Source organism: Danio rerio, chromosome 13 (genome assembly GCF_049306965.1).
Source record: "Danio rerio strain Tuebingen ecotype United States chromosome 13, GRCz12tu, whole genome shotgun sequence".
Classification (NCBI taxonomy): Eukaryota; Metazoa; Chordata; class Actinopteri; order Cypriniformes; family Danionidae; genus Danio; species Danio rerio.
In genome coordinates, this window is record NC_133188.1 from 5610690 (window position 1) to 5635205 (window position 24516).

At 36.1% G+C, this 24516-nt stretch overlaps 1 long non-coding RNA gene across 1 annotated transcript in view; it reads right to left on the reverse strand.

The window, feature by feature from the left end:
• LOC141377110 (uncharacterized) overlaps window positions 1-24516 on the reverse strand; it is a 149795-nt gene that overhangs the window by 22024 nt on the left and 103255 nt on the right. The gene's annotated exons all lie outside the window — the stretch shown is intronic.

The following is a 24516-nucleotide window of genomic DNA, read 5'->3' on the forward strand; positions in this document are numbered from 1 at the left end:
TAGATTTTAGCCACGATTCTGTCATCTGAGACAAATTTGGGAAATCCTAAAAGATTCCTGAAATCCCAGACTAAAATCTGAGATCTTTGAACGTTGGTTTGACATGTTCACTGACAGCTGCTTAGTGCTAATCGCAATCAGACTTTTCCTCCGATAAAGTTCTGGCAGTGTCAGAAGATTCCAGACACTTTCCTGCAGTGTGACAACAGCTGCAGTGCCAATAGGAGCTCGGAATTTGATGGCGCGATTCATGTGACAATTCAAATGACCACTGGATAAAGTCAAAACATCCTCGTTTTATAATTGAGACACGCCACAAAATTGCCGCTACAGATTGTTTACATTTGCTGTGAGGAATCATTTCAGAACGCGGGATAGTTAAAGTGTCACGGGTGGATGACATCAAACTGCGGAGGGTTTTTCTTTCGTGTGTGGCACATCTTCATTGTCATTGTTGTGTTTGGCGCAACTTCAGTTTGACTTTGACAGCTGAGATCTTACAGTGTGACATGGGAGCCATGTTCATGCAGTCTGACATGCTACAATCATTCAGGATTCTAAAAATAATCGCACAGTGGGAGCTTACCTTTAGATCGTACAAATTCATACGAATTAGCCACTAAATGAAAAAGTTACGAGTTGCCATGAGATTGTGTTGTTCAATCCCAGTTTATTTGCAAATGCTGTCTCATGGACATGGTTATACAAAAACATTGTAATGTGCGTCTGTCAAGCGGTGGGTGTACAGTACTTTTGGGGCCACTGTACATATAAAACGATTCCAGCTTAACAATTGTAGCTACCTTCTGTTGACTCACATTCTGTACTCGCAGAGAGCTTTGCAGATTTCCAAAGTATCTAAATGTATATCAAATTATATAAATGTTTTGTTTAGTTTTGCTTTGTCTTTAAAAACACAACTATACTGCTGTCAAAAAATTTAAAATACATTTAGTATTCTTAAAAGCGGGCATCACAGTGGTGCAATGGGTAGAATGATTGCCCTACAGCAAGAAGGTCGCTGATTTGAGCCTCGGCTGGGTCAGTTGGCCCAATAAAAATAAAGGGACTAAGCCTGAAAAGAAAATGAATGAATCCTGAATGAAACCGACTTGTTATTTCAGGTAAACATATCTTTTTAGTATTTTTTTTTTTCTTTGTTGTTGTTGTTGGAAAAAACAAACATAGTCATTGTGAAGAGATTTTATGTGCTGTGACTTTCAGCTCATTTAACAAACTGTGTCATGTTTAATTCTATTCCGCAGAATTGAGCACCAGAATGACAGACGATGCTGTACATAAAAGCGATCGAGATTTTTTCTTAAAGAAGGTGCGAGCATACCTAATGATAGTGTGCCTCATCATTTACCACTTTATTCCATTTCATCTGACTATAGCCAAGATTAGTTATTGATTGCTGAGCTTTTAAATTATTCTAAAGCAAAAGCCACACAGCGCAGCCATTATGGATCCACTATTGACCTGCTCAGTATTTCATTCCATTGCTTTGGCCATGAAGCCGCCAAGTAGAAATGATCAAATAATATGATGGTGGATTGTCTTGCGCACCGTCATTAGCTTTTTTCATTCATGAAAGACAATAATAAATGCAGTAACCATTTTGAGATTTTGTGTTTGTACCCAGGTAGCAAAGAATTCTGGCCCAGATTTGGCATAAACTGCAGGCATTCATTCGGCACTGGCATACAGCTGGGCCAAATACGGCCCGTGTTTGGCGGAGGTGGCACTGTCTTATTGAACTTATTCTTCAATGTGGAAGTGTACTCATTTTTTTCGATTGTTTTATAGCTTTTTTTCAGTCGCCTGTGTGAGAAATAACTAGGAATGCTAAACGGCAAAAAACGGTCAAACAACTTGCTCTACAAACAAGTGTTTGCATGACTAAACAGACCAAGAAGAATAATAAAATAAGAAATTAAGTTTGCAACATCAAGCAGCAGAATGAGCTGTTTTTAACATCTTAAAATGAATGGAAGTGAATGAAACTGGAAGTCTCAAGTCTAAAAGATTCAAATGGCTGTGCCCGTTCATACGCAAAGCATAAGGTGAATAGGCGGCAGTCAAGAATTGGCCCAGATGTAAAAAATTTATATGTGGGCCACATAAGTTTTATCTATCTTGACCCACTTTTAATAGTATATTTAAATAATTTTTGAGTAAAGAAAAAATTTTACCAATCAGGAGTGCGTTTCCCAAACAACGACGTAACTCGTGGCTGAACTATCCTAGTACGATGCATCATTTGGGAAAAGAACAATGTAGTGACGAGTGTTTCCCAAAACATGTAGTTTCTCTCTCGCAGATCCATCATTTGAACCACATTGGTTATAACGTAAAACGCCAGTAATGATGCTCTAAAGGTGTGGAGTAACAACTTATTTAAAGAAGGACCGCATAATCTCTTTGTGCAAATGATATTGTTTTACACTCACACACATTTAAAATAAAATCCAAAATTAGTTTTAGTAAAAACATGCACTTGTTTCCTTATAAACTGAAATATATGTAAATGAAACATATAGGGCCTGTGTTTACTTTACTAATATTATTAAGAACATTCCATATTCTATTCTAAAACATAAAATCACTTACAAAAGCTAACACTAATCTCTTATATAAATCATATAAATAAAATAATAATGAGGCTATTTATTAAGAAATGAAATTTAATATTTAATATTTATTAGGAAATGAAAAAAAAATCCTACTTTAGTAATCATATAAACATATTAATGATTATTATTATTATTATTATTATTATTATTATTATTATTATTATTATTAAGTAGGATTTTGTTTATTTATTTTTTTATTTTTTGAAAAGTCTACTTTTACAATTTAATCACGATCAAACCACTAGCTTTGGAGACGTTACATGAATTCCGCTTTTAAATAACAGGTCACCTATAGCTTTTGTCATGAGGCTGTGTTCAAAATGACATCAATGTTTTCAAAGTGCACTGTGAAGAGAGCAAAATTGTAAACATGAAGATAGCTAAAACTGAACTGTAAAAATACTTGGAAAGCAAATTACACCTAGGAGAGATGACCTTAATTCTTTTTTTATTTTTAATCGCTCCAAGTTTAAATATTAGAAGGTTCTAAATGAATAGAGCATAGGGGGGATAAGTGGGAATAGAACACAGCCAGGAACTATGTTTCTAACTACAGCTCTAGAGGTGTAGTTGCAAGTGCACAAGTTTGTGACGCAGTTTGCGAATGCTCGTTGGAACGATGGATTTGTGAAAAGGCAAATCAACTGACTATGTTTGCAACAACAGAACTTGCGACCTTAGTTGGCCAACGATGGTTTTGGGAAACGCACCACAGGTCGCTTCAAGAAAAAGCACAGCCATAGCGTGCCTAAAGCAGAATGCTTTATTGGTTTATTAAATTCACTGCAGTCGTGACACACCAACATATCTGGCCCAGTTCTGGCCCAGTTATGGGTTATTAACTTGGCCCAGATATGGTCCATGTTTGGCCCTTGTATGGAAGCCAGACTTGCTCCAATCATGTTCTGTAATCCAATGCAGCATGTGGGCCAAGCAAAAGCTGATTGTGTGGGCCAGAGAAATTTTGCTATGTGGTATAGCATTCATATTCCACAGGAAGTTTGCATGGGTGACTTTTTCAAGTGTTGTTTTTGCACAAAAAAAACACAACTTCAACAAGCAGAAACTACATGGTGAGCACAAATAACATTGTGAGCCAAAAAAACGGCATGAGCGCTTATCAGATTGGTTTTGCCTGCTTAATAGGGCAAAAGGCAGCGGGGCTGGGTCAACACTGGGGGTTTAGTACCCAAAGTGGCAGAAAGCCTCGGGTGAGTTTATCAAAGTGTAAAATGCCTAAACCAGCAGGGCAACACAATCCTTGGTGCTTAGCGTATAAATCACCACATATTCTTATTTACAGGACTGCAGCTAAGCCCTTGTTATGAGTAAATACATCCGCTGGCAGTGATTGTATCAGGGGCCACTGGAGAATTAGACAGCAAAGTGGAAAGTGACTCCGTGTGTGTGAAAACAAATCTCAAAGAAGAACCAAGGAAAGATCTAGGGAACTAAAGCACTTGAATACAATGCTTCTAAAGGTTTAGCCTAAACAGATGAGGTGTGTGAGGACAAAGTTAAGTTTAAGCTATTTTCTTAACCGGACTAACAAGATTCTGGCATGTCCGAAGGATATCGTTAGCGGCAAGTGCAACAAAGCTAACTTTGCCCCCAAAAAATTCTTGATTAATCCAAACAATGATTTTAATCCTTTTATCGAAACCACAAAGCTGTTTTCATCCAGTTAGTTGCTATTTTCAATTGAATCTATCTCACATACGAATGAGACTTGGATAAAATAAAATAAAAAATGGAGAAAAGTTTCATGTTTCTTTAAACCTCAAAAGTGTTGGCAAACAGAAGAGAGGAAAAAGTTGGCCCTAATTCCATCTCACGCTGAAGACTTTGCATTTTAACTTAGCGGGCTCAGTTGGCTGAGGTCCTCTCGCCCCGTAAATTGGATATTAGAGGGCGATATAAAAGAGGCTATGTGTGCGCTCCTAGCAGGGAATTATTGCATCCAATATCCCATCCGCCTGTGCAGATCCTCATCTAATAAAGGCGCAACTATATTGGTCTTCAACTTTATGAAGCTCCATAGTAACACGCGTACAATGGGATTTCTCAAGCGGGGTTTAGGACGACGCAGATATCCTTGCATTCTTTTTAAATACAAGCATCCAAATAGCGCATTCTGTGGATCCGGCGCTATGAAGAGCTCAACTGTTTTTTAAGAGCGGCGTCCTCAATCTTCATCTTTTTTGCATCGGGAGGTTTGGAGTGGCCCCCGCCGTCCCAGACCCTGACCCAGCCCCCACCCTCGGTAATCCTAAAAAGGGGCAACGGCATCAGAGAGTGTGAAATTAAATACATTACAGCATTAGGGATTAAAGTGTTTTATGGGCAGTTGCTCATCCACATCAGACTTTAGCTTTTTAAACCCTAACATTTGATCTGGGTTAGGAACCAATGGCTGAGAAAGGACTTGGACTGTTTGTAGGAGCCACAAAAAGAAGGAGAGAGAGGGAGAGCGAGCGAGCTTCAGAGAGTGTGCGAATCTGTGTAAAAGAGAAGCCATGCGCACTCCTGGGAAGAGAGCATTTACGGCTGATCCTGTTGCTGGTGGAAAAAAGCAAACTGACAAAATCTCCTGCAGGAGGCCGGCCTCGGTTAAGCTGTGCTGCTTTTCATAAGTGTGTGTAACCGAGGGGTTTCCTTGCCACTTCTGAAGAGCAGGCGCAAAAGCCACTCTCTAAAGAATTGAGCTTTTAAACATCACACATTTAAATGTATGGATAAGAATGCAAATGATAACCCTTCTGTTGTCTTAAAATTGTGTATACACAAATGGTGCTTTAGGTTAAAATTACACAGCTTCACTAAACTAAATTTTAATTTTAATTAATGTGTAAAAATGGCTTTATACAATGTAAAAAAACATCTGTAAATAGACAGTTTGTGTTTCATGTTTGTTTGTTTTTTGTTTGTTTGTTTGTTTGTTTGTTTGTTTTACTTATAAATATAACATAATTATAAGACATTTGCTTTTTTTTTAGTTTTAAAAATGTGACAAAGGGATATATTGTCTGGGTTGGTCTTGTAAATTATGGTACAAAAGCATGATAATAAGCTGCCAGTACATTTTCTGTTATTTATGTAAGTTTGACACCCAGTGGTTGAACTAGGTATTGCAATTCTGGTTCAAAACAAGCGCAAGCACAGGTTGCCAGATTGACAGCACCAACATGAGCATGCCTGACTATCAAACCTTAAGGCTGACTTAAGGCTGATTTAAACTGTGTTCTAAATAAATGCAACGGCATGAAATAGAAGGAATAGATTAGTCCTAACCAACACCTGAAATTTATATTTTAGCTTTTATATCTTGCAGCTGAACAAAAAAACTCTCTAAAGAATTGAGCTTTTAAACATCACACATTTAGATGTGTGTATGAGAATGAAATTTTAACCCTTCTGCATACACTGTTTGCTCTTCTGGTCAAAAATGACCCAACTTCAATAAAGCTCTAAAATAAAGCAGCTAAATTTAATTTCAACCCTCAAATCTATATGTTTTGAGGTGTAAACAGACTTTATACACTGTAAAAATCTGCAAATTCATTTTTTTCTTGTGCTTTTTTAAATGCATTATAGGACCTTGATATATCCTCCAAAAGCTTTTGATAATGAACAGTTTGAAAAATATGTTCTCTGGGTTGATCTTGTAAAATAGGGTATAAAAACTTGATAATAAGCTGCCAGTACTATTTCTGTTATTTAAAGGTGCAGTATGAAAGTTTGAACCTAAGGGTTGAACGAGGTATTGCACTCCTGGTTCAAAACACACGCAGATTGATAACACCAAAAGGAGTGCGCCTGACTATCCAGCCTAAAGGCTAATTTAAACAGTGTTCTAAATTAAAGCAACAGCACATGATAGAGGAAATATTTTCCATATTAAAGGGAGTTTTTGTCAAACACCTGAAACATATTTTAGAAATGGCTTCTATTTCTTGCAGCTGAACAACAGAACTATGACAATAATCACCTAAGGTACACCTTGAAAATAAAATAAAACGTTTGAAAATGAACTTTAGAACTGTGCAAGTCAACACATATCAGTGATTCAGCATGCACATTTAATAATGTTAAAGAGGTTAAATATGTATCAGTAAATCTTGTCATTTTGCTGGAGTGCAGTGAGTGCACTATTCTATGCTTCTGAATGGCTGTATATAAATTTCTGTTGTGTTGTGTCTGGTGCAAACAGCCAAATTGCTTTTCACTGCAAATCTTGTATTGAGTTACAATGTAACCTGCTCACCTAATGTTTACGTTCATAATATTTATATTATTTGCTAATTAATATCCACCTCATGTGGAGCTCTGAATACATGTCTCATTTTAGAGGTTGCATTTTCATGCATACTTTAAGAGCCTTCCTGACTGAATGTGGTGAAAAATAGTTGGCTGAATTGGAATTGAGTGTGTTAAAGTGACAGAAACAAAGACAGGCGTTCCGGCACAAAACGCACATGGTCAAAGCAAAATTTGACCATTACTCATTAGCATTGTTTTTCAGATAAACAAGAATGTTCACTTGGCATGTTTCTTAAATATATGCAAACATATTATAGTTTAAAAGTATAAAAGTCACTCTGTCAAAACCGTAGAGTTTGACTTTCTACATCAAAAGTGGACACAGCAGAGATAAAACTCTCATAATGCAAATCACAAATGGAAATAAATGGAAAACACATAAGAATCACACATTATGGAACCTGTTAATTTACAGATTTTATTTTTTATTTTTTACAATGTAGCTGGTTGGTCAAAATTGATCCGAAGAACAATCATTGTACTCTAAATGTGTACAGATTTCATGAATATTTAAACATACAAAATTATTATTTTTTTATAATGTTGGGGTCATTTTAGAAGAATTCACCAAACTTCAAGATAAAAAATTAAAAACGTTGTTTAGCAGTCAAGATTTAGATATTTTGATGGCATCTGCCTACAGCATAAAGCACATCCAGGCATCATAGATTCAGGTAGAGACCTAAAAATTTAAATTGTGTCTGCCTCATGCTGTTCTAAAAGCTGTATGGCTCCCTATCCTGCTATATTCTTTAAAACATAAGCTGTAGGAAAATGAGCAAAAACACCATAAAAGACTGTGCGCTGGTTTCCTCAAATCTCATTTTGTGCTTGTGTGTTTCTTAAACTTGAAATGGCTATGAGTAATGATCCAATCACACAGTCTGTGAATTATTGAAATATATGATCTGTGCTGTGATAGACCAATACACAAATTGGGCACTTGAGTAAAATTAGAGATACCATAATAAAATATTACTCCAGTAGAAGTATCAAATCCTCTTAGTACTTAGTTTTTAATTTACTTAAGGGATAAATGTAATTACAGATGAATGTTTATTTGGTCCCACTTTATTGTGATGGTCTGTTTGTTGAATTGAAGTTACATTGCATGTAATACATTACATCTGCATGGCAACTAATTCTCATTAGATTATAAGAAGACTGTGAGGTTGGGGTTAGGGTTAATGTAAGTTGACATGTACCTACAAAGTTTCTTATAGTCAGTTAAATGTCTGTTTAGCAGCAGTATCAACAGATATAGGCTCGTACACACCAGGACGCTTTTCGTTTGCGTTTATCGTCAGCGTTTTACTAGATGTTTTTCCATATTTAAACCCAAGCGATTTTCACTGGCGTCTGGCAGACGAGAATGCAAAATCACTCCTTGACGTTAGATGGCGCTACACAACTTTAAGCTTCTGACACCCCGCTTATTACACAATAGAAGAGAAAGAGAGGAAGTTCACACGCTTGTTGTTGTACCTGCAAAGTTTCTTATAGTCAGTTAAATGTCTGTTTAGCAGCAGTATCAACAGATATTAAGCGACCGTCAGATTGCCTGAGTGAACTGCTGGAGGAGTGTTGTTTTAATGGAAATTTTAATATCGTACGCAGTATGGGGAAAAAAAAACACAAAAAAAACTGTGGTCCGTGGTCCTTCACTCACTCAGTTGGTGCAGAGAATAGTGTCACACAGCCATGTGAGTGGAATATTCCAACACAATCTCACGGCAATTCATAACTTTTTCATTTAGTGGCTAATTCGTATGAATTCGTACGATCTAATTCGTACAATTTAGTACGATTTGCTTATCCTCAATGACGGTTGGGGTTAAGGGTGGGGTAAGGTGCCACGCCTCCTTTTTAAAATCGTACCATTTCGTACGACTGAACTCGTACGAATTCGTACGAATTAGCCACTAAACTGGCAAAACGTAAAATACTTACGTTTTCTCGTGAGATCAGGCTGAATATTCTGTCACAAAATGCAGCAAAAATCCTGCCCGACTGTAATAATTTGATTAAGGTGATTACATGTCTGTACTGCACTTCAATAATGCCACTAAAATCAGCATACTCCTTAATTAGATTTCTGTTTACTTCGATTATGACCTTAAGGCTCATACAAACCAGGACGCTTTTCGTTTGCGTTTATCGTCAGCGTTTTACGAGATGTTTTTCCATATTTAAACCCAAGCGATTTTCACTGGCGTCTGGCAGACGAGTATGCAAAATCACTCCTTGACGTTAGATGGCGCTGCACAACTTTAAGCTTCTGACACCCGCTTATTACACAGAAGAAGAGGAAGAGAGGAAGTTCGCAGGCTTGTTGGTAAAGTTACTGGTGACTCGAACAAGCATGGATGGTTCAAGTAGCAGCTCCAGCTCTAGCAATGAAGAAATGATTATTGTTCACCAGAGCAATAAGCAGCTCCACGTTCATATCGCCTCCTGGCATCTTCTTCAATGTGCGCTCGCATTGACAGTTTTGCACTTGAGCTCCTCCAAGTGCTGTTTACTGTAACTTCAGCAGCTCCGTGCACGTGAACAATAGTGGCAATCTGATTGGGGATGAAGGTTTTAATCATTACAATCATATTATTGGTGTCCATGTAAACGTACTCAGTGTTTCATTAATAGCACATAATTAGCCCATGTTTTAATTTTTTTTAAATGTGTGTACGAGATGCAGATTTCCAGGAAATAACTTTTAACGATGTTTATTTGTCTAGATTTTTTATTTTTTTTACTTCACCTAAATGCAGTCTTTGTCTCAGCCGACACAACAGTTATAACCCATTTCCTCCCCAAACTCAGCAGTCGCAATGGCAACTTCCTGTTTCCTTGGAGAACGGCCCAAGTTGGGAATAGCTATCAATATCCAGCAAACCTGTTCCTCTTTTAAACGACCATAGTCCGATTACCAGCTATCATAAATCTTTCCCAGGAAGAACGGCGTTTATCCTTGTCTGACATTGTCATGTTCTGTAAAGAAACTGAAATATTGTTTGTCATTTACTCTTTAGTTCGGCAATCTCTACGTTTTTACATCAAATCATGAGCTGAAAGCTGTTGTCTATGGTGCTGAATGGATCTGAGAGGAAACCCAAGGAGAGAAATGGCAGCTGTCTTCTAATGAAGCTCCAGGGACTCAACTCCAAACTTCATTAATTGCTTTGGACTCCCTTCAAAAGCTTCAAATCAAAGCCTCATATGAAGGGTCACATTGTTTACTTTGATCATCAATATCAATTTACACATCACATGCAGGAGTATCCTCTTACAGCTCAAACCGAAAACCGCCAGATCTGAGGTAATGTCATTGTCAGACGCTCAGCGTAGACGACACACAGTATTTTGATATGAGTTGGGAAAACGCTTTAAAATAGCTAAATGTCACATGCGAGATATCATGACCCTTGAGGGGTACGTTGGGAGCATTCGATTCCGCGGATTACAATGCTTATTCAGTGCACATGGAGGGGAAAATATGAGATGGATCTTTAATCTTGGCTCTATGGTCTCCCGCCGCTCGCTGCTGTCTCTCCGACTGTGGGATTTGATTTCACCTCGGACTCCGTCACCGAAAGACCAGGAGCCAGGGCACACGGGGGCCACCCACTCATGTAGAAAAGCATTGGGGAAACTGTGTAGCGGGGAAAAGGCTTAGATACCTTTCCCTCAGGAGTAATACAGACCCATGGAAAGACCTTGGCTGAGATCTGGCTGGATCGGAGCCCAGGCTTGTGGTCCAGAGTAAAAGGATGAATGATCCACTAAGAGTCCATGTCGTGTGAACTTAAAACATTTCTCCTTTCTCCGCTTTCTCTTTGCCTGCCGTCTGCCGATGACATACTGCTTTCAGATTCAGACCCTGCACATGCATTTAGTCAGCAGAACACGCTCATAGGAATCCTTTGTGTTTAGTACAGGTAAAGCTTAAAAGACAGCATTAGTAGTGTGATGTTGATTTGACACTATTATCACTTTTTTTTTTTGGTGGTATAGTGTGTAGCACATTCGCCTTACAGCAACCGGTTAATTATGTTATGCACTATTGAAGGTGAATTATCCAAATGTTTTTATTCCTTTCTTTGAAGAGCATTGTTTTTAAACATTTCAATTTTCTCACATATTTGTTGGCAAACTGGTGATTCTTTGTCGATTTCTGCTCCTAAAGGACCAGGGGTGTCCAAACTTGATCCTGGAGGGCCAGTGTCCTGCAGATTTTAACTCCAACCAACACACCTGCAAGGATGTTTCTATAAAGCTTAGTAAGAGCTTGATTAGCTAACCCAGGTGTGTCTGATTGGGTTGGAACTAAATTTTGCAGGACACCGGCCCTCCAGGACCAAGGCTGCGTCCGAAACCGCATACTTCCATACTATACAGTACACTAAAATCAGTATGCGAGCCGAGTAGTATGTCCGAATTTATAGAATTCGAAAATCAGTATGCGAGAAGAACCCGGATGACTTACTACTTCCAGTGAGATTCTGAAGTACGCATCCCATGCTCGCTGCGCTATCCCATTATGTCCCGCGAGAGAATTCATGAATGAAAGAGAAGCGATGCAACTGACGCAGATGAGTCATGTGACTATGACAAAATGGCGGATGTAGTACGTCTGAATTCCATTCATACTTTTCACATTCATATTGTATAGAACGTACCTTTCTAACGGTCAAGTAGTACATTTAAATTCAAATGCAGTACCTACTGAGTAGTAGGCGGTTTCGGACGCAGCCCAAGTCTGGGCATCCCTGGACAAGACCTTTCTTGGAAGCTACTTTTGTACCAAATCATAATTACAATCACCTGTTTCAGATTACATCATTAGTTAACCAATTGATTGCTAGCCCTGAATTGTTCCTGTCCCAACTTTTTTTAAAAATGTGTTGCAAGAACCATAATTGGAAGACATGTTTATTTTGAAAACAAAACAATAAAACACATGAGGAACACATTAACCCTCTACCGAGGGTTAAAATATTTAACTGTTTTATATTTGACTGTTATTTGAAAAATATTTGACTGTTTTTCTTTTCTTAAAATTGCTTAACTTGAAGTGCTGTAAAAAAATTTGGAAAAAATACTTTTTTTTAAGGTACTTTATGAAATGTTGCCATATGGCAACAATGTCCAACAGTGGATCAAAGTTAAAAATTTCAAATTTAAAATTTTCCTTATAATTAATATATTTTTTTATTTAAATAATTTAATTAGAGTTGCAGCATTATGAGCTTTAACACAGAACTTAAAATAACACCTTATACATACTTTACCACAACTCATATTCCAACAGCTTTCATTTATTACATTATTTTTTGCTGAATATTATTGAAAACAATCATAATATTGTATTATCATGTATACAACATACAATAAATATAATTTTTTTCTCCAGTAAATACTATAACAATTAAATAACAAGTCTAGTCTATCCAGCTGCATCAGAATAATGCAGCTACTAGCTAACAATGTTTATATATTATACTATATAGTATACTACGCCTGTCTTATCTGCATCTGAGCTAACGTACCTGAACTGTCTCTATCAAATATCTAGTCTGCATCATTCTCATGGTCACTAAAACCCATCTCATCCTCGTCCTCTTCTTCTTTCACTTACCATACGACACTGTGGTGCTCGCTAATACAAAAGTAGTATTGTTATTAAAACTAGATTTTATCCATAATGCAAATGTCATTAACATACAACTAATCAACATTATATTACTAGCGTTCATGTTGTTATTGTTACAACTTAAAAGTTCACAGCTGACCTTGCTAGCTAGCTAACCTATTGCAATATTGTATGTTCCACTATTGCACAGTGTTGCCATTTGGTAACACACACACATTTGATCGATTTATAAAGAATTAATTTGATGTAAAAAAAAAAAAAAAATTGAGTTGTGAATATGTCATCATAACTTACTGGAGGTGCTGTTTCAGATTTTTTTGTGCATCTGACATAATTTGATCCTTTGTTTTTATTGACGTTTACATTTGCATTTAGCAACTACTCACAATAAACGCCAGTCTGTCAGAAATCACGCCACAGAAAAACACAGCATGTCATGTGACTTAACCAAAGCACATCATTGGCTACTCTAAGGTCTTCTCTTTCCAACAACAACAAAAAAAAATGTTCTTAAAGAAACAGTGGCAGGGAAATTAATGTAAGTATCATGTTGCTATATGGTTACGCCGTGCAGTAGAGGGTTAAATAATGTTTGTTATATTGTCTGCAATGAAATGCAAGTGAAAGCAAATTTTAAAAATCACTTCTTTCTTTTTTTTATTTAGGTTTTCCACACTGTCCCAACTTTTTCTGATCTGGGATTGCAAAAGTGTCTCATTCCAACTCCAAGTTTTACCTTTTAAAAAATAAACTGAGAATAGTTTTTTTAGGTGCACCACAAGTGTTGTCAATTGAGCGTAGCTAAACTAAGAATACTTTCTGAATGCAGAAACTGGCAGTGCTCTGTAAAGTACAAAAAAAAAAAAAAAAAACAAAGAAAGAAACTAGAATACCTTGGTGTCAGGTGGGTGCAATGCCCCAGGGGCTTATGGGAGAAAGTGCAAACAGGGTGAGTCCCTGAGGATTAACTCGATTACTAGACCGAACAGGATTACGGCAAGCCAACTCCAACACGTTTTGCTGCTTTCACCTGACGAGGGCATAAACACTATGCAGCTAGTTGCCAAGCGCGGCTACAGATTTAAACCCCATAAGCAGGTTTCTGCAGGTGACAAGTCAATTATTCTCTAATGTAAACATAATTGGCGAGCTGACATCTATCCACAACCTCGACATGTCAGCGACGGCAACACAAACAGTCCAATACACACAGACCGAAGCGAGATAAATGAAACATCAACAAACAAGGAGCGGGTCCTGGCACTGCCTGCCTGGAGAAATCCAAATGAGACTGGATAATGTGGGCCTTCATGGGCTACATCCATGGCATTCCCCTTCACATTCCCATTCTTCCTGTTAGAATTGAAGGATTACGGGAAGGAAGTGCTTTGATTAAACACAATGGGCATCTATCCTCTGTTGATTTGAGGGATTCGAGAGGCAAATCCCTTACAAAACCCGATACAGAGAGTGGAGGAGGAGGGGGTGTGAGGTGCGTTAAGATGCTCCTCAGTAAACTCTCAAATAAAGCCTTCAGATCTTCATCCCCCCGTTCTATTCTCACTGCTTAAGTGCCAAGTGGGTGAGTTCTGCAATATCCCATCCCATAAAATCTTGTATTGCTTATCGCAGATTTGATCATTATCGAGTGGCCATGTGGATATGATTCCATGTTCAAAACCCGATCAGGGAGTTTATGAGCTGGTGATTGTTTCGACCTTGTGGTTTCGTGCGAGTACCAAATAATCAAATAACACGCCGACAGGGAATGCAGCACAGCGAGAGCAGCCTGATATCAAAAAGGTGTTGCTCATAAACAGGGTCTGTAAGACATGATGACAGCGTATACAAAGGACGGCACCGAGCAAACAAAGGCCTTGTCGTTTGTTGTCGCTCGGCATAAATAAACCGATCAGGAATCAAGACCAGAAGGCGTTTGTTTATTTCGACTGATTTTCGCATTATTAACGTCAAGGGTCAACGATGCCATGCTTATTTTAGACCTATCTGTTCATTTGCTCAGAAATACGTTGTGAAACATGTAGCTTTTTTATATCTTTATATTTATTTTGAATTATTAATTAATTATTGTTCCTTCGGCTTAGTCCCTTTATTCATCAGGGGTAGCCACAGTGGAATGAACCACCAACTTAATAATTATTAATGATAATAATTCCTTACATTTTTTTTCTGGACACTCAAAGCACTTTTTACACATTTTTAGGGGGGAATCTCCTCATCCACCTCCAGTGTGCAGCATCCACCTGGATGAAGTGACGGCAGCCATACTGCGCCAGATCACACACCACACACCAGCTGATTGGTGAAGAGGAGACAAAATGATGAAGCCAGTTATGATAATGGGATGGTTAGGAGGCTATAATGGACAGAGGAAAGTGGGCAAATTTGGCCAGGATGCAAGGATTAAACCCCTACTCTTTTATGAAGGACATCCTGGGATTTTTAACGACCACAGAGAGTTAGGACGTCAGTTTAATGAGCTCATCACTGAGCAGATAGTGTCTCCATCAATATAAAGGGGCGTTAGGACCCACACAGACCACAGGTTGAGCACCCTCTGCTGGTCTCTGTGTAAAACTTAGCCAGCATATGTTTTACACAGCGGATGCTCTTTCGGCTGCAATCCAATACTGGGAAACACGCATACACATTCATTCAAACACACACTCATACACTACAGCCAATTTAGTTTATTATTTAGTTTATTATTTGTTATAGTAATTCATCTATTTCGCATGTCATTTCAAATGAATTGAAATTAAATATAAAATGAATTTCGATACAAGTAAAAAAAAAAAAAAAAGGTCTGAAATAATACAAGCGTATATGAAAAAAAAAACTAGTAGCTTTGTGGTTGTTTTTTTTTATTTCTTTTAAAAATCAGACACAAAATTTCTTTACACCTTTTAAAAATGCTGTTCCACACATTTCCTTTATGTTGTCTCAACACATATCGATTAAAAGTTTAATAGTTTTTACAAATTTAAGTGGATTGAACGTAAAACAATTAGGTTTTCCTCTAAAAAACCTTAATAATTGTGTTGTTTCAACTCATTTAAAATAAGTAGTTTGAACAGGCAGCAAAAGTCATTTTTGAGTGTATTTGTTTGTAGAGTTTGCCAAATTAAAATCCTGTAATGGGTTAAAGATGAGATGTTCCATTCTGGTATTTACATAAAATTGAATTCATAATGTATAAAGGTATATGCACACAGACTTTTAATTTCATCCCGCCAGCCTCAGCGCTTCCAGTCTTCCCATTATAAAATCGCTACGTTTACGGTTTGATTTCTTTTACAGTCAGTGATCTTCAGTGCCTAATAGATACACAATATAAAATGGGTTTCGGACTTGACAAGAAGCACTGCATTAAATTTCATTTCCCCCGCCCTGTCTTTAAAAATATGACAGTTTATTTTACCCCAGTATTTTCAATGGAGTTTCTGTGCTCTCTTGCTGATCCTGATGGCACTAGGTCTTCCATCTTGTTTCACGGTTCAACAACTAAAAATATAATTAGGTCAGTTTAACTGAATGTATTTCATTTACATTACAACACCGATGCTGTAAAAGAAAGCTTATGAAATTGAAAATAGTCACATTAAGCTTTCACCGGAAGTTTGTCATTGGCTGAAAAACACTAGCTCTGCATCTACCTCATTGCAATTTTAAATATAATATTTAAGTGTGTAATTCAAAGCTTAATATTTCCAACAACTTTTGTGAACATTAAATGCCGATATAGAGATTAATGAATGTTAAAATTATACTGTAAAAAAAAAAAAAAAAAACGTAATTTTATGGTTTATTTCTGGCAGCTGGGGTGGCAGAATTAATCCATAAAATAACAGTCTTTTTAATCACAGAGGTTGAGTTACAGAAGTTTACCAGAAATTTAAATTTAAGTAAATTTCTGTCATTTAAATGTTATTTTACAGTAAACTTCAGTAATTCAACGCCCGTCATTTTACGGTTTAATTCCAGCACCCCAGCTGCCCTAAATAAACCTGAAAATTACGGATTTGTTTTCACAGTGTATCATTGAGTGTACTGGCTAATATTTTACCCTAAAAAGTAAAACACTCCTTATACATTCATTTATTTTATTTTCGGCTTAGTCCCTTTATTAATCTGAGGTCGCCACAGCGGAATGAACCGCCAACTTATCCAGCATATGTTTTACGCAGCGGATGCCCTTCCAGCTGCAACCCATCTCTGGGAAACATCCCTACTCATTCACACACTATGGGCAATTTAGCTTACCCAATTCACCTGTACCACATGTTTTTGGAATTGTGGGGGAAACCGGAGCACCCGGAGGAAACACAGTGAGAACATGCAAACTCCACACAGAAATGCCAACTGACCCTGCCAAGACTCGAACCAGCGACATTCTTGCTGTGAGGTGATTATGCTACCCACTGTGCCACTGTGATGCCACACTCCTTAAAATCTTTAAACAAACACTTTTTTGATATTAAATAAGCATATTAAAAGTACTGAACTGTAGTGTTTTTTTTTTATAACCAGGGGACTTCTGTCCTGAATATTAAGTAATTTTAAAACAATTCAAAAGGTAAATTTAACAATTCGGTAAAAATAAAAAATTAATTTACAGTTCTTACGTCTTTGAGAAAAACTTTTAACCTAAAATAATTTTTAATGATTACATAAGCAAATATATATCATGACATGAGTGTTTTTGTTTTAAAACTACTTTGAACCACCTTGAAAACTATACATTATATAGTACACTAGATTAAATAACATTACATTTTTTTTCCTATATTGCAATTGTCCCAAATCTCAGTTTATTTATAATCCTCTCTTCTGTATTCAAGAGGAAGATAGAAATCAAGGTTAAAGTCTAATTATTTCATACTAGTTACCTCATGTCCTCCTTTTTTTCACCTCGGTTTTAGGTTACAATCTTTGCAAATAGTGACCCAGGTTTTGCCTTGTCAAGCCCCCTTATCCCAAATGAATCATGAGGTCTTGTAAACAGTGCAGTGATCCAGTTTCTTTGGGGAGTTGGGCAGTAAGGGGAGGAAAAAAAGGTCTGGGGATTTGCAATGGATTTACACATATACAGTTTCAGCTAAGTTCCCCAAGGTCGCCTGCGAGACCTTCACCCGTCAGTGCCTTAAACAAGGCGTTTACCACCCAGTTTCTTCCTGGCCATACCACATACAGAGGGGTGGGGTGAGTCCCACAGATCAAACGTGTCTTCTCATTTAAATTCTTCAACGCGGGCTGTGGGATTTCATTTAATGAGCTGAGAAGCACGGTTAGACAACTGACTCTAGAGCAGCCTGCTGAAGGAAACATGGACGGACGTCTTTTACCTCTGCTGCTGTCTGGGACGAACATACAAGGACATTGTCCCATTCCAGAAACATCATCCCCATTCCAGAATCTGAATTCTTTGGCAATATACGGTTGACGTCAAAATTATTTTTCACATTTTTCCCAAGTGATGTTTTTTTTTTTTAAGTATTTCATATGTTTCCATATGTTTTCTCTTCTGGAAATATATATTTATTGTTATTTGTTTATTTATTGCTTGCCTGGAATAAAAGTAGCTTTTAACATTTTTAAAACAATTTTCAGGTTAATATTGTTAGCCCTTATTATTTTAACTGGAACAACTACGTAACAAACAATTGTTGTCAATAACCTGCCTAGTTATCCTAACTTGACAAGTTAACTTAATTAACCTACACTGTAAAAAAGTATCTGTTAATTAAGTTTCCGTATTTTATGATTCTCAAGGGTTTTCTGTTTATTTAGGGTTGTGAATTGCATTACCTTGATTTCTGCTTTGTCGACTTTTGATGTTGAACTTGAAAAATTGACTACAGTTGAACAAAGGGATTTTTATTGAGATGTTAGTAGTTTGAAATAATGTAATTTTTAAGAACTAATATATAGAGAAATAGGTTTGTAAAATAACAGAAAATGTACTAGCAGTTTATTACAAGGCCTACAACACCAACCTAGACAACAAATTGTGAATTTAAATGTATTATTTAAGTGTGTAATGTAGAGCTTAATATTTCCAACAAGCTTTGAGAACATTAAATGTCAATATTGTGTCAATTAATGTTAAAATTGTTATTGAGTGTACTTGTTAATATTTTACGCTTATAGTAAGTGCAATACTTACCTAAAATAATCTTTAAATATACAATTTCTTGAAGTACCTAAGTGTGTTAAAAGGACTATACAGTATTGTTTTTAACCAACTAGGGGACTTTTGTCCTGATTATTATGTCATTTTAAAACAATTCAAATGTAAATCATTACAAAGATATTTTAAGACTTGGAGGTACTGCAGCAAAGTGAATTTACAGTTCTTCCGTGTTTGAGAAAAAAAAAAAAACTTTTACTCAAATCATTTTTAATGAATGCATTAGCATATATATTATGAAATGATTGTTTTTATTTTAAAACTACACTGAACCACCATGAAAATGATCATATCGGCAAGGCAAGTTTAATTATATAGCACATTTCATACACGGTGGCAATTCAAAGTGCTTTACATAATAAGTAAAAAAGAGATAAGTATAAGAAAAATTAAAAAAAACAAATAATAAAAATGATTAAAAAACAGATAAAAACAAATAAAAATGTGTTAAAACAGGTTATAAAAGAATGAAAAAGCGGAGAAAAACAATAGTGTGATCTGTGGGACGTAGCACAGTGCTCATTCAGTAAAGGCACAGCTAAACAGAGGTGTTTTTAGTCTCAATTTAAATGTGCCTAATGTTGGAGCACATCTGATCATTTCTGGATGCTGATTCCAGCAGTAGGGGATGTGGTAGCTGAAATCCGATTTACCCTGCTTTGACTGAATTTCTAGTTTATATGATCCTAAAGATCTGAGTGATCTGTTGGGTTTGTATTCAGTGAGCATATCTGTAATGTATTGAGCTCCTAGGCCATTTAGTGATTTATAGACCAGTAATAATACTTTAAAATCTATTCTGAATGTAACTGGGAGCCAGTGTAGAGACCTGAGGACAGGTTTGATGTGCTCTGATTTCCTGGTTCTGGTCAGAATCCTGGCCACAGCGTTCTGGATGAGCTGTAACTGTCTGACTGTCTTTTTGGGAAGACCCATGAGGAGGCCGTTACGGTAATCCACCCTTCTGCTGATAAAAGCATGAACAATTTTATATAAACAATTTTATATACACTATTTTTTTTCCTATATTGTGATTGTGCCAAATCTCAGCTTATTCATAATTCTTTCTCCTGTATTCAATATTTCACCTTAAACATAAGTAAAATATTTATTTACTTACTTACTTAAAATAATCTTTAAATAAGCAATTTTCCTGACATACTTAAATATGTGTATTAAAATGACTGAACTTTTTTTTTTTTTTTTAACCAGGGGACTTTTGTCCTGGATATTAAGTAATTTAAAATCAATTCAAATATAAATGATTACAAAGATTAAACTATTAAAAATGTTAATGAAAGTTACATTTACGAACTTTGCAAGGTTAAAAGATGTTGGAAGAAAATCAAGATCCCATAATGCAATTCGAGTACAGGAAAGATGGGAAATGCAGTATGGGAAATGGGTAAAAAAAAAGACAAAATACAGAAAACTGCTAATTTACAGATTTTTTTTTTACAGTGTAGTTAACCCTTTGCACGTTATGCTGAATACTAGTATCTTACAAAATAAGTAGAAAAACATTAGATCCCCATGGCAAAGACAAAACAAAATAGTTATTAAAAGTATCAGGTAAAAAAAAAACCTCTCCATTTAGCAACAATTGAAAAATATTTCAAAAGAGTCAACGTTGAACAGTAGGACTAATCATTTTGACTTTAACTGGACGCCTCGAGAGAAGAGTCTTGTTTCATAAATTTGGCTGTGATTTGTAGCTTCGCTGCTATCCGCGGTCGCCGTGTTGTAGTGTAAGCACAGCAAAGCGGAGCAGACTCAACCCGAGCGCAGAGGCTGGGTTTCTGCTGGCAAGGTGAGCACAAAGAGGCTCTTCTGTTCCTGCGGACCCATCCCGGGCCCCTGCCAGGGCACTTTGGCAGCTTGGCGCTTCCCTGGGGCCGAGCACCGGAGCCTGCCCAGTCTTGCCCTACCACAGCAGCTGCCAGTTCCTGGCCTCACACACACACACAGACTCTCTCGGTGGAAGATCCAGCACTTTCTCAACACACATTCAGTCTCTAACTCCTCAAATCTGAAAACTCTGTTTCCTGAGTCTGACACCACTAAGCCTCCCTTTGGCGAGGGCCTTTTTTTTTTCTCTTTCTCTCCTTTCCATGAACGTCATCTCTCTGCAGGAAATGATACCCCACATTCTTGACTGTTTGGCTCCAAACAGAACTGTGCAACAGACGGAGAAGCAGAGTACGAGGAGAGACCGTGTCTGGGAGAATTGTCTCTTTTTCATTATCTCAGCGTGCCACTCTGTATCTTCCACTCCTATTCACTGTTTCTCACACACAAACACACACACACATGCTCTATGGAGTTCCACAGGACTGTGAGAACATACTGTGTGTCAGCAGAATGTTTTGCATATAGAGAGAGCTAAGCTGTTAACAAAATAATTGTTAACACACACACAAACACACACACATGAATTATTACCCCCCCCCCCATTTTCTGTTTAATGGAGAGCAAATTTTTTCAGATTTTTTTTTTTTTTTTTTCATTTCTAAGCATACTAGTTTTAATAACTCATTTATAATAACGGATTTCTTTTATGTGTCATGATGACAGTAAATAATATTTTACTAGATATTCTTCAAGACACTTCTATACAGCTTAAAGTGACATTTAAATGATTAACTAGGTTAATTAGGTCAACTAGGCAGGTTAGGGTAATTTGGTAAATTATTGTATAACAATGGTTTGTTCTGTAGACAGTCGAAAAAAAAAATTAGCTTAAAGGGGCTAATAATTTGACCTTAGAATGGTTCATCAAAAAATTAATAACTGCCTTTATTCTAGCTCAAATAAAACGGATAAGTCTTTTTCCAGAAGAAAAAACATTATCAGACATACTGTGGAAATTTCCTTGCTCTGTTAAACATTATTTGGGAAATATTTAAAAAGGAATAAAAAATTCAAAGGGGGGCTAATAATTCTGACTTCAACTGTGTGTGTGTGTGTGTGTGTGTGTGTGTGTGTGTGTGTGTGTGTGTGTGCGTGCGTGCGCGTGTGTGTGTGTGTATATATAAACATTGCTGTTAAAATGTTTTGAAAAGCCTTTTTAAATATAAAAATATACACAAGGTAGAACTTTATAATAACTACACATTATGGACCATTTATTAAGGATTAGCATATAGTGCAATCATTAGCTATTAAGCATGAACTCTACATTAATAGACATTAGCAGGGCCAGACGAAATCTGCAGACGTTTTTTTGCTTTTTTTGTGGAGAATTTTGGTAAAAATATGCGGATTTCTGCGGAATTATTTTGGGAGTATCATAACTAAAACCTTAATATATGAAATAAAAAGTAATAAATTACTGAATAAAAACTGAATAAATTCAGAGTTACACATTTACTCAAGTAAATAAACAGAATTAATGATGGGCTAAAAATCTGCGGAAAATCTGCGGAATTCTGCACGTGCAGATTTCGTGTGGGCCTAGACATTAGTAAGCAGTTTATAACTGCAGATACAAATGCTGTATTATTGACTTGTAAGCACTTTTAAAATGTGCTTTCATAATTTGTGACTGATAAATTTTCATTACTAAATTACTAATTAATCGAGATTTTGGTTGTAGGGCAAATCGCCCAGCACTACCTGTAACCATTGACTTCCATAACGTCATGTTAACATTGTACCTCAACATACACCACCGTTGTGGGGACGCTGAATTTTGTTTGGAAATGAAAATTGGGTTGACGCCAGAACCCAAAGTCAGGTTGACATCAATTTCCAACTTTAATCAACCTAAAATCAATCAACTATCAACGTCTGATCATGCTACACCTTGTAGTGTGGACGTTACCACTATCTTTCAGACGTTTGGTTTGGTCACTTTCCAACACAACCTAAAATCAACCAAATATCAACATACTTTGACATCGTTATTGGACATCAAAATAATGTTGTTCTTAGACGCTGATCACCTGACATCATGACCAAAATCTAACCTAATATCAACGTCTTATGATGTTTTGTGCCTGCTGGGTAACATACAGATGATGTCTATGTGTACATGTTTAATGAAGTGTATTTGTGTATTAAGTGTGTGTGTAGTCCTTGAATGTGTTGATCCCTTTAAGTTCAAATAATTCACATTAAAGTGTACAAATCAAGTAGTGTTTTAAACTACTGAGCTTAAGAAGGGGTCTTTGGTCATTACGCTTTTACAATGCGAACACCTACTGAGTGAAAATAAACATATCATTAGCAGATACAACAACCAATCTGAGTACCAAGCATCCCAGAATGCATCAGGTATGAGGGAGAGAGAGAGAGAGAGAGAGAGAGTTGGCAGCTGCAAGACTTACATTTGAGGACATCTGTGTGTGTGGGTGATGTGTGTAAACACTCGGGCGAGGGTGAGTCTGCTCTAACAGTGTCAATAAAGGGACATCTCTATTGGGCTGCTCTGTTATGCACTTGCTAAACAGCTTTCTGGCAAAAGGCGATGCAGATTCCTCAGTGATGTCTCATGGACAGAAAGCTTCAGTGCGGCGTTATAGGCTACAATTAAAAATCTAAATTCGAATCAGATGATAAAGAAATGGATTTGCTTTTCATTGTGCGTCCACAAAAGAAATTTGTGGCTGTGCAAATGAGATGACAATGACTTGCAGCAGATGTTATGGAATATCTTCATTTATGATGAGTCTTTGTTGATGGAGACAGTGGTAAAACACAAATGATCGTCGCTGCTGACGTCAAAGACGGCCGTGAGTTTGACCTCACTTTGAATCAGCTTGAACATAACAGAATGAAGATGGAAATATATATATATATATATATATATATATATATATATATATATATATATATATATATATATATATATATATATATATATATAGTCTATAGTCTATTTTAAAGAAACTTCAAAGTATGATTTTTCATAATTATTATCAAGCATAAATTTCGAACAGCTACAAATAATAATGTTTATGATTATTTTTAGTTGTAATGTAACAAAAACATTTTCGAAATCAACAACAACCCCAAAAACAAAACTAATATTACTAATACTAATACTACTACTAATAATAATAACTTATAGTAATATTTAGATAAGCAGTCTGGTAGTAGGCTAATACATATACTTGTGCTGATAATGAAAAAGAAAAAAATTGGATGCTTGTTGCTAGTAGTTGTACCAAAACAATAACAACAACAACAACAATAATTTTCTCTAATAACAATAACAATCCTAACAGTTAATCGGCCAATGAATCAGTTTTGTGTGTGTTTGTGTGAGTGAAAACGGTCAAAAAAGCTTTTAAAAAAGTATGACATATGTTATCAATTTTATAATAATAATTAAAAAAATTAATAATAATAATAATAATAATAATAATAATAATAATAATAATAATGATTATTATTATTATTATAAGCTAATAAGATGAATTATTAGCTTTTGAAGAGTTCATTTTGAAGTAAAAACAACAACAGAAATTATTAATAATAATAATAATAATAATAATGATGATGATGATGATGATGATGAAGATAAGAATAATTATAATATTAATAATATAATAATGATAAAACTAATATAATATTAATAATTAGTATAATGATGATAATAATAATAATATAATAATAATAATACAATGATAATAATAAAATAATAATAATGAATAATGATGATGATGATAATGATAATAATAATAAAAAATAATAAT